We start from the raw sequence: 12,149 nt of genomic DNA on the forward strand, positions 1-12,149 counted from the left end.
TGGAAAAGAATATACACTGCCTGGCCAAAAGAAAAGTCGCCATTTGAATTTTTTGTTGGGCCGCCTTTAGCTTTGATTATGGCACACATTTGTCATGGCATTGTTTCCACAAGCTTATGCAACATCTCATCCTTTATTTTCATCCAGATTTGCATTAATTTCTCACCAAGATCCTGTATTGACAAGTGAGTTGAACCACTCCATAAAGCCTCCTTCAGCACATCCCAGAGACCTTCAATGAGGTTAAGGTCACAACTCTGTGGTGACCAAGTCATGCATGAAAATGATTCCTCATGCTCCCTGAACCACTCTTTGACAATTTGAACCCATTGAATCTTGGCATTCGTGTCCTGGAATATGCCCATGCCAACAGGGAAGAAAAAAATCCATTGATGATGGATGGAGGTGTAACCTGGCCATTCAGTAGATTCAGGTACTCAGCTGACTTTACTTTATTGCTGCATAACGTTGCAGGACTGTAATAATGATCTAGTCATTGGCTTTTAAGTATTTGCTGATATAAATTAAAATGGTGACCTTTTTTTCCGCCGGGCAGTGTGTGTGTGTATATATATATATATATATATATATGTATGTATAATGGATATAGTAGTATCATAGGCATTTTAAATATGAATATTAAATATGAAGCATTTTTAATTAGTTTTCTTAAATCATTATGTTTGTACATGCACCTATGCTAATATTTGAGCATTAAAATTTATATTTTGCAATGTTGTTTATTTTTTTGAAAGAATTATTCATTTCTGCGTAAGAACCTTTCACTCTGATATGTCACAGTCTTATTGCACAGGTGTTTTTGTAGAGGGTGTGAGAAGGTTATTCTCACTGTGGGCCTCAGAGCACAGTAATACACAGCAGAGTCTGACAGCTGCACATTCTGCACTGTTAAAGGTACAGCCTTTGCAGTTGTGTCCAAATTGGCATTAAATCTCTCCTTGTACTCTTCAGCAACAGCACCTTTATCATAACTTCCTCTTCTCAGCATGTACTTCGGAGCCTCATTGGGATACTGGATGTACCAGAAGAGGTCGTAGGTGCCGGACGTGCTAGTTTCATAGTTACAGTAAATTGTCACTGATCCTTTTTCAGATGCAAGGACATCTCCAGCAGTCTGATTCACTTTGTCTGCAGCCCTGCACTCTGTGGAAATGAGCGTGGAAGAATTAGGTAACACACCAGGCATCTAAAGACAGTATGAAAAACTAATGAAAAAGATGAATTACCAATAAATGCTGAAAAAATTAGAAAAATTCTCAATGCATGTTCCATATTTGCGTTGCTAAACTAAAAACACAGATGCATGTGCACTATAAATAAGTCAAACAGAATTTCTGGTTGTTGTGTACAGTCTCTGTGCCCTAATATGCCTCATCTGGTCGTAAGGAGCTGCTTATATGACAGTGGTGTAACAGGAAGTTTGCATGTTTTTGCTGCAATGCTGCCCCCAACAGGCAAAACGTGACACTGCAGCCTCACTCTTCCAGAACACCATCTCCATGTCATTACAGATGGTGAACGCCAAATAAGTCGAATAAAATGAAAGCTTTAGATGGTGTTAGTAACACCATCACAGTCATATACTCCTCTCTCTAAGAAATATTTTTTGTCTTTTTCCTGTCTTTGTTACTGTTGTTGTCTTCTGTGTTGTACTGGGCAAAATTATGCTTGCAGTGAAGTCAAGTAATGGGAACAGAAAACCAAGAGAAGAACTCTGTTCCCCTATTTCCATTTTTAATTTAAGCATATCGCCAATCAAGCTGAACAAAACGAAAGCTATATATATATATATATATATATATATATAGTTGGATGACCGCTTGCTGGGCCGGATGCAGTTTAACGTCATACCCAGGACTAGGGTATCCTGGAATGTTTAAATTTTAAGGGATTTGAATAATATGCAAATGTTCTTAAAACTTATAAAACGAATGTGAACCTGTTGAAAAAAGAAATATACCACCCATGCCCCCCCCCTTCACACATATATGACTCAACAAGACTTTATTAATGACATTGTATAGGTCTTTTTATCACCCACCTCCCTGTTTTTACTGTAAGATTGACATAGACTATATGGACAAATGTATTGGGACACCTGGCCATTACATCCACAGGAGCTTTAATGGCATCCCATTATAAATCCATAGGTAATGTACATACCAGTACATTGAGTTTTAGTTAGTGATATTATGGCTGCATGTCACTACAGCTTTGCCTCCCTCAGGTGAATTAATCAAAGGAGGCAGATGGACTTTATCTGATTCCACTGTAACACAGAGAGAAATTATACTTCCACTTAAGCAATAGATTACATGATTATGTCTTACCAAAAAACTGAATATATACTTACAAAGGAGTCCATTAGTCATTATTATTATTGAAATAAACATGTTATCAGGTACAGATAAGCTTTTGACTAAGATTACAGTCTAGCTGTTGTATGTCTGTACAGTATCTTAGGGAAATTTGATATTTATATTCCAGGTTTTGAGTCTTTATATGAGCTGCAAGATCAGTCGTACAGTATTTATCGAAAACCAGCGCCCTCTATTGCTTCTTATTCAATTAACTGCTTAATATTATAATGTATCTATTGCCTCTTTCAAAATTTCATTGCTGTTTTTAGTGAAACAGCGCCATGCAGTGGCAACAATTGAAACACGCAGCATGGTGGTTGACTGGGCGCTGTATCCTCACACATTACTGCCACATGCTCTGTGTGGGATAAGTTCATATCTCCACTCTGTTTTGTCTGGCTGTTGGTTTTCCACACTTGTCCACAGACATGCAGTTTGGCAAACAGGAGTCTCGAAATCGTCCATAATATTTAAGTGTGTTCTTGTGTGTGCTTGTGTGTGCTTGTGTGTGCCCTGTGATGGACTGGCATGCTGCCCAACCTTGCCTCATGCCCTGTGCTGCCTGGGATTGAAGCAGACCATACACTGGAGAGTCTGTCACTTTATGCTGATCCACTCTAGTTACTTAGATGGATGAATGGATGAATAGATTTTGTTTGACATGGAGAACCAATCTCATAATTTAAACAGAGTAATGTTTAGTGTATCTTACGAATTAGGATGTAAGATCCAAGGAATTTCAGAGGAGGAAACTTTGAAGAATGTATGGGAGATATTAGGTAATTTTAGGTATATTAGGTATTTTTTTCCTATATATGCACAGTTATAAAACATAAAAAGCCCAAGTAAAGTAATAAAAAAGAGCGGACATCTAGACATATTTCCCCTTTCTAACATTATTGAACAGAACCACATGGCATGAGGCATAATAATGAAAGTAAGAGTCTGATCAATCCGGAGCATTTGTTCATAAATGCTTCAGTTAAACAGAATCTACAACCTTGCTGTGAAAGGGGAGAAAACTGTGGATTTTTACCTGGAGACGATGTCTGCAGGGTGCTGATTAGAACACGCAGGTGAATGTATTAAAGAGGAGTTTATTGCCCTAGTGCAGCAACATAGATTAAAACTCAAAAACAGAGAACGCACAGACCTCTCACTTGCACCGTTCCACTTGAACAGCCATGCGAACAAACTGAAATAGTTGGTGAGTCAACCCCAACGTGACCTGACATCCTGACACATGGTCTCGCAGTCCTGCAGAGAGCCATGCTAGTCTACTGCTTCTAGACAAGTGGACACTGTCGGTCTGCGCATGTCTGAGGAGGTTCAGGTTGGCTGCTCTAAAGTATAAAGGCCGTAGCTGATGCTGGCTGCCCTGTCAGACTGGCAAGCCGCCGATTTCTCTAGGTCGCTAAAGGATTGGTAAAGACCAACATCTGGAACCTCACTGCTCGACCTTTCTGACGTTAACCCACTGAAAGTGGCCTTCTTATGCAAAATTGACCATGAGGTTTCACATACTTACAGAATGTCATGGTTAGCAGCACTGCTACAAGAAGCTGCATCTTGTCATGTGACTCCAGAAGCGTAGATGATTTGAACCCAAATGGACAGCCTCAGGTATTCTGTGATGATGTTTGGGCTATTATGCGGTAGTGACATGCAGAAAGAAGGAGAAACAAACAGAGAAATCCAATAAATCATGTTTCTATAGCAGCAGAGACTGCAGTAACAGCACATTCTTCAATATCTCAGCCATCAGCTCCTCTGATTGATGTAACCACAATAATCACCTTTATACCGGAACATCTGCTGCTTTGGAACTGATCCCAGATTGTGGGAAGGAAGCTACTTCTGATGCCCACTGAGAGGAAGTTCTTGTCAGTTGAGTTTTTGTACAGCGTCTGAGTAAGCTTTGATCACTGTGCCACCCTCAGAGCACAGTAGTAGATGGCTGTATCTGCTATGGTGGGACTGGGAATGGTGAGCTGGGTGGAATCCCTGGATGTCCTAGATTTGAATCGTTCGTCGGGGATGTGCTCAACACCATCATATGACCTGGCACCTTTATAGAGTATAAACTGTGGTGCCTGATTAGAGTGCTGTCTGTACCAGTAAAGATAAATATAATTACTGGTTGCTGTGTAGCTGCAGCTCAGTGTCACTGATTCTCCTTCTTTACTGGAAACATCTTGTTTATCAGGACTGATGTCATCACCTGCAGTCAATCCTGAAAAGAGAAAATATGAATAATAAAGACAAAATTATAATGATGTTGGAAAGAATTTTACTGAAGCAATTTTTTAAATACTGTGACAATTCATGCATTTTGAAAGGTTACCTGCGGTGATGGTTATGATAACTAAGATACATGACTTCTCCATATGTTACTGTTGGGGTAACAGACACAAACTGTGCTGTTCAGCGTAATCTGCTCAGTGGTGCTTCCTGATTTGTTGTTTAAATGAGATTAAATATGTCACATGACCTCCCTCTGAGGAATGACCCACATCTATTGCCTGAACATGTTGCACACATTCTCGCATATTACTTTATACAGGTTTAGCATAAAATATAGTTTTTGTATGTAATTGTCTGTAACGGACATATATCACAGTAATGTGCAACAGAGTCAGATTGCTGTAGATTGAAAGGTAGTTACTGAACTTATCATGATCTCCAGTATAATTTGTCTTCCACTGGCTTCACATTTCAGCTACACTGGGTATGGTACTTTGCATGAAGACTGTACCAGTAGAAAAATACAGTGAACTTTTTTTTTCATATTTAAAATTTAGATGAGTTGTACTGATCCTCCATCAGATATAATCATCCTCATGTCTCAAATTCTGCAGAAATGAGAATAAATAATGGAGTAAACAAAAAGGAATATGAGGATTTTTAACATCAACTCAGGAAAGCAATGAGTTAACAATCATGTAGATAAAAACAAAAACAAAACAAACATCCCTTGTCATCCAGGGATACTGAATATCCAGTCAGTATGAAGTATTTCCAGTGTTTTTGTATGATGGTAAACACTGGTACAATGTAGCCAAACCTTTTTTGTGTGTAAGTTCAATTTCATCACTTTTTTAAACTTCTGAAATGAGTCATTTTAATAATCCTTTGCATAATAAATATTTTCTTTGAATGACAAAGCTGCACTATTTCAGTAGGTACTCATGCAGTGTACTGTACGTAAACCATTTACAGTCTACAATGGTAGCACAGTGGTACCTTTGATTTTTCAAAAAAAGAATAGACTGGGTTTTTTACAGGTTATACAGATGTTTTCAGTAATATAATTGCAGACATATACCATCCCCTCATGGAATCAGGCGTGTTTTGGTCTCCTGTCTCTGTCCTCAGTATCTTCTGACTGTTTTTAATGCTTTAGTTTCTCTCTGAACAAAATGCAGGATTTAGGAAAAATTTCTCTCCTCGTTGACAGAAACTGGGAATGAAAAACCTAGAGTTATGAAGTCAGAAGTCTCGTCTGTTTCAGCGGTTTATTAACTCCACCCACATGGTGTAACTTCTCCCATGTCGCTCTCCTCTGTGTCTCTGAATGATTGCTGGACTCATCAGCTTTCCTGCTGTTTCTTTACTTATTAAAAGTCCTGTGATGATTCTCCAACATGGTGCTGAGGCTGGGAGAGCAGAGGAGCAGAATCAGTGTGAAAGCATGCAGAGAGCATGTTAAGCTTGTCTGGGGGGAGAGGGTCAGTACCTGTAGGGGGTGATGGTCCAGTGTCCTGGTTGGCAATGAGCTCTCAAACCTCATTGTAATGAAATTAAATGGATGCATTTAAATCTATGCCAGAAACTACTTGCTTATGCACTATGATCTGCTCAGTGTGCAGGTGTTTTTGTAGAGGGTGTGAGAAGGTTATTCTCACTGTGGGCCTCAGAGCACAGTAATACACAGCAGAGTCTGACAGCTGCAGATTCTGTACTGTTAAAGGTACAGTCTTTGCACTTTTGTCCAAACTGGCATTAAATCTCTCCTTAAAATCTTGAGCATTATCCCCAGCTCCTGATCCATATCGTATCAGCAGGTACTTGGGAGACTCATTGGGATATTGGATGTACCAGAAAAGATATGGAGATGGAGCAGTAGTGTCAAATTTACAGCCTATGGTCACTGATTGTCCTTCGTATACAATCACATTTTCTCTGGTTTGATTAACTGTGTCTTCAGCTCTGCAATCTAAGGGAAAAAACACATAAAATCAAGTTATTAAAAAAATTAAATGTACTAATCATGTTAATCAGCAACAAGTATGAGAATAAATTATACCATAGAAAATTCCAGCAAAGATCAGAAAAATCCACAGCCTTTGTGCCATTACTGAGCTATAAATTCAATACATATGCAAAGCTTCTCCTTGGATCAGGTAAACAGGGTGTCTAGTTATTTCCAGCCTCTGTACTGAAATCTCTCTGTATGTTCAAAACCTTTGCTTATATGACAATGTTAGGACTCCAAGAATGGATATTTGAGTTGCAATGTCGCCCCCATCTGTAAGTTTCTATAACTACATTCGAAGATCGTTTATCATGTCCACCGATCCACCAGCCTCCAGATTCAGAATCCAAACCACATATTCAGTATAGCCCATTAATTAGGTACACCTGACAGCTATTCCTTAGACTGTAAATAGAGTCTTTATTCAGTGTCGTGTTGGACATGGTGAACCCAAAAGGTAGCATAGGTTGTGCTGATGTTATATTCCAGTGAAGCCAGTGAACAGTTCTGTCTCCTTCTGCTCTATATTATCCCCAGAGGATAAACCTGTCAGCAGTGGATAAACCAATACAAGTGATTACTGATGAGCAAAGGAACACTGCAAAGCGTGCATAAGGCCAGAGAATCCACAGTCATTTCCAGGACAGCGGCGACACGCGGCGCATGTGGCAGGGCATCCAGGCCGTTACCAGCTACAGGATGACAACACCTGCCTGTGCTAGTAATGCCTCCATACCAGATATGTATGCTAACTATTATACAATCAAAACAAATGTCTAACACTTTCCATTGCTGTTCGTAAATACCATTTAGCTGAAATATTGATTTGTTTTATGTTTTATTACCGTACCTGTAGCACATTTTTCCCATTTTGAGGACATCAGCGAGTCTACATAACATGATCTGTGTTATTCAAGCATGGGATCCCAACCTTATGGAACCCCGACCCCTAAAATACCAGAGCCACCCCACTTCACCAATGTTGCCGATCTGGGTGGGGTCCCCTCCACATATCTCACCAGTCGCGGATGTGCACATAGGGTCCCTTGGTAAATTTAACGTGATTGGCCAGTCATAGTTATGGTAATTTTTTTAATTACTGGGGGCGGCGGCATTTATTTTTTCACATGTATATATTCTGGAGCTCATCTTACTCAAAACCCCTGTATTCAGGTACGGTTCAGACACATTCAATTTTCAGTCAGTCTGCTCAGTGTGCAGGTGTTTTTGTAGAGGGTGTGAGAAGGTTATTCTCACTGTGGGCCTCAGAGCACAGTAATACACAGCAGAGTCTGACAGCTGCACATTCTGTACTGTTAATGGTATAGTTTTCAAACTGGTGTCCAGACTGGCATTAAATCTCTCCTTGTAGCTTGGTGCAGTTTGTCCTCCACTGGCTTCCCGTCTCAGCATGAACTGGGGATAGTGGTCCGTGTGTTGAATGTACCAGTACAGATAGGGTGTGACATATTTACTAACGTTGTAAGTACAACTGAGTGTCACCAACCCTCCTTCAGATGCAAAGACATCTCTAGTAGACTGAGAAACTGTGTCTTCAGCTCTGAATTCTGTGAAAAGAGAGAAAGAGAATATTATTATACAATAATAAGGAATAAAAAATAAATAGCTGAGGATAACAATAGATTACCATAAAATGTTGACAGAACAAGCAAAATGTTCAATGCATATGCCATTATTGGGAAGATTTGGTAATATAATAATCAAATGGATGCAAAGTATGAATCAGTTAGAGTCTTTCTGACTGTTTTTTTTTTGGTGTCTGTACCCAAATCTCTCATCCAGCCAAAAGGAGGTGCCTAAATGACTTTGTTGGCCTTTGTACTGCAATGTCACCCCCTGCAGGGAATATGTGTTAGATCAGCAATACTTATTCAGTCGGTTGTATCTGAATCAGAGGCTAGTCGCAAATCCAGTCAGAAGTATTATACTAGTTAAAAGATCTCTTTTGTTCAGCAAACCTCTGATAATTATGAGAGAAGCTGTAACTCTTTGTACCATCAGACACACACTCTGTGTCACTGTGGGCTGCACTGCACAGTAATACACAGCTGTGTCCTCTGTCCTACTGTCACTGATGGAACAGCTGGTAAGTCATTCCTTTCTGTTCACATCTATTGATAATCTACCTTGCACACTGTTATTCTTAAATCTAGACTGGAGATTAGTCAGCTTCTGCACTTTTTTCTGTGACATAGTGACCATGGCTCTGAAAGTGACCTTCTGGGTAAGTAAACTGTGTGAGGTTGCAGTTGTCTTATCAGTCTTGTATGGCAAATCTCTGCTAATTCTGAAAGAAGCTCTAACATTGTTTTTGTACCATCAGACACATTTTCTGGCCACACTGCACAGTAATACACAGCTGTGTCTTCTGTCCTACTGTCACTGATGGAGAGGCTGGTCAGAGTATTTTTTGTCCACATCCATCACGACCCTTCCTTAACAAAACTACCTTATCATATCTATAAATGGGAAGTTCAGGAACATTATTTGGATGCTGTCCATACCTGTACATAGAGTCAAAATCTGCAACATCATGGCTGCATGTCAGTACAGCTTTATCTCCCTCAGATGAATCAAAGGAGGCTGATCAATTTTATCTGCCTCCACTCCCACTGTAACACAGAGAGAAATGATATCTCCAAATACGCATAAAAAGGCATCAACATGTTTTAATAACATTAAACATACTTAAATAGGACTCCAAAAGCTAGTATTACTACAAAAATTAACATGTTAACAGGTACAGGAGCTTTTACTGAGGTTACAGTTTAGCAGCTGTATAACTGCTTGTATGTGCATCTACTAGAAATAAGATATTTGTTTTTCAGCTTATTGTGCTTTGTATGAGAATCTCATAAAGCACCCTGTACTGTCTCACATTTAGTTAGTTTTGTCCTCTGTCACAACAAATGTTACGTACCCACATTACCTTCTCCACATATTCAATACTGTTTTTAGTCAAACAGTGCCATCTTGTGTTGAAGCACTACAATTCGGATTGTCAGTATTCACACTACACACTGTACGACATAACGCTATTTTCTGCAGTGGTGGTGGGGTGGCGTGGGGGGGGGTTAATGTAATGGCTTACCCAGGCTGAAGCCCAGGGGCCTGCACTAAAAAGAAATCCCAACTAATCTTGTTTATTAAAGCAATATGAAATTGTGCTACATTTTATCGTAAGGTGATGAAAAAATGGCTGTCACACCAAGAACCAAGTCATAATGATTAACTGTCCTGATGAGTTTTATGCTGCAGAATCCAAACATACTCAGATAACAATTTTAACATAAAAGTGGTGTGGTGGTCCATGGGGGCAGAGCAGCATCACACCTCCAGATCTGAGGGCTGGATCACTGCCCCCTGCTCTCTGTGGGTAAACTTCACATGATTTCTGTTTCCTCTGTTGCAGATACAAATACATTTTGTTGAATGAGTTGGAGTCTCTATGTAAGTTGAGATGAGATGAGGTAAGATATGATAAGATAAGATAGATAAGATAAGATAGATAAGATAAGCCTAAAGACAAATAGTGATAGAGAACATATTGGCCATAGTGTCTGCCTTGTGCCCTGTGCTGCCTGGGATTAGCCCCAAACATTATCATTCACAGAATTTATCAAGAAATGACTGATTATTTGAATAACTAAATGGTGAATTAACTGAGCTCTGTTTACTTCAGTATCTCAGCCATCAGCTCCTCTGACTGATGTAACCACAATAACCAGCTTTATACCTGAACATCTGCTGCTCTGGAACTGATCCCAGATTGTGGGAAGGAAGCTACTTCTGATGCCCACTGAGAGGAAGTTCTTATCAAATGAGTTTTTGTGCAGCGTCTGAGTAACTTTTGATCACTGTGCTACTGTCTGGGCACAGTAGTAGATGGCTGTGTCTGCTATGGTAAGACTGGGAATGGTGAGCTGGGTGGAGTTCCTGGTTGTAGTAGATTTGAATCGTTTATCTGGGTTGTGCTCATTACCATTTAATGCTCTGGCACCTTTAAAGAGTATAAACTGTGGTCCCTGATTAGAGTGCTGTCTGTACCAGTAAAGATAAATATAATCACTGGTTGCTGTGTAGCTGCAGCTCAGTGTCACTGATTCTCCTTCTTTACTGGAAACATCTTGTTTATCAGGACTGATGTCATCACCAGCAGTCAATCCTGAAAAGAGAAAATATGAATAATAAGGAAAAAATTATAATAATGTTGGAAAGAATTTTACTGAAGCAATGACATTTTAAATACTGTGACAATTCATGCATTTTGAAAGGTTACCTGCGGTGATGGTTATGATAACTAAGATACATGACTTCTCCATATGTTACTGTTGGGGTAACAGACACAAACTGTTCAGCCTAATCTGCTCAGTGGTGCTTCCTCATTTGTTGTTTAAATGAGATTAAACATGTCACATGACCTCCCTCTCTGGAAGACCCACCACTATTGGCAGAATACACTGCAGATATTATCACAGATTATTTTATAGAGATATTGTATAAAATATAGTAAATCCATCCATCGATCCATTACCATCTGCTTATGTGGGGTTTGAGTCGCGGGGGTAGCAACGTCAGGAGAGATACCCAGACCTCCCTCTCCCCAGCTACCTCTGTTGTTAGGACTCCAAATTTTTTTTTTTAGTTTTGCATGTAATTATCCCTGGCGGTCACATATTCCAGTAATGTAAAGCAGAGTCAGATTGCTGTAGATTTAAATGTAGTTACTGAACTTTCCATGATCTCCAGTGCAATATGTCTTCCACTGGTTTTCCACTGGATTTGTGTAAAGACTGTACCAGTAGAAAAACAGCATGCATTTTTTGTGTTTTATGTTTAGCTGATTTGTACTGATCCTCCGTTAGATATAAACATTTTCACGTCTCAAATTCTGCAAAAATGGGAATAAATAATAAAGTAAACCAATAGCAGTTTGAGGAATTTTAACATCATATGAGGAAAGCAATGGGTTAACTGAAAATTTCCCGGTTATACAGATGTTGTCAGTGACATAATTGCAGACAGGTACCATTTCCTCATGGAATCAGGTGTGTTTTGGTCTCTTGTCTCTATGTTCCTTGCGTACCAGCTCACTGTTTTTAATGCTTTTAAAGCAGGATTAAAAAGAAAATCAATATTGTCATTGATAGAATCTGGACATGAAACACCTAGTCAAGTCTGTTCCAGCGGTTCATTAACTCCACCCACATGGTGTAACTTCTCCCATGTCGCTCTCCTCTGTGTCTCTGAATGAGCTTTCCTTATGTTTGTTTATATGATGGTCGAGTGTCCTTGTTGGCAATAAGCTCTCAAACCTCAATGGATTTAAACAAATGCATTTAAATTTATGCCAGAAACTGCTTGCTTATGCACTATGATCTGCTCAGTGTGCAGGTGTTTTTGTAGAGGGTGTGAGAAGGTTATTCTCACTGTGGGCCTCAGAGCACAGTAATACACAGCAGAGTCTGACAGCTGCACATTCTGCACTGTTA

The 12,149-nt window shown here is 39.5% G+C and overlaps 3 long non-coding RNA genes across 3 annotated transcripts; all 3 read right to left on the minus strand.

Moving 5' to 3' along the window:
* Positions 1–1,063: 1,063 nt before the first annotated feature.
* On the minus strand, positions 1,064–4,310 carry LOC140581527 (uncharacterized). The gene is made up of 3 exons (XR_011984619.1): positions 4,178–4,310; positions 3,910–4,026; positions 1,064–1,164 (listed from the first exon to the last, which is right to left on the minus strand). It is a non-coding gene; the product is annotated as an uncharacterized lncRNA (long non-coding RNA).
* Positions 4,311–4,566: 256 nt separating this feature from the next.
* LOC140581526 (uncharacterized) lies at positions 4,567–6,136 on the minus strand. Its single transcript, XR_011984618.1, has 4 exons — positions 6,118–6,136; positions 5,707–6,037; positions 5,052–5,233; positions 4,567–4,614 (listed from the first exon to the last, which is right to left on the minus strand). It is a non-coding gene; the product is annotated as an uncharacterized lncRNA (long non-coding RNA).
* Positions 6,137–6,508: 372 nt separating this feature from the next.
* On the minus strand, positions 6,509–9,301 carry LOC140581528 (uncharacterized). Its single transcript, XR_011984620.1, has 3 exons — positions 9,162–9,301; positions 8,116–8,204; positions 6,509–6,597 (listed from the first exon to the last, which is right to left on the minus strand). It is a non-coding gene; the product is annotated as an uncharacterized lncRNA (long non-coding RNA).
* Positions 9,302–12,149: the final 2,848 nt, after the last annotated feature.

The sequence above is a fragment of the Paramormyrops kingsleyae genome, chromosome 21 (genome assembly GCF_048594095.1).
Source record: "Paramormyrops kingsleyae isolate MSU_618 chromosome 21, PKINGS_0.4, whole genome shotgun sequence".
Lineage (NCBI taxonomy): Eukaryota > Metazoa > Chordata > Actinopteri > Osteoglossiformes > Mormyridae > Paramormyrops > Paramormyrops kingsleyae.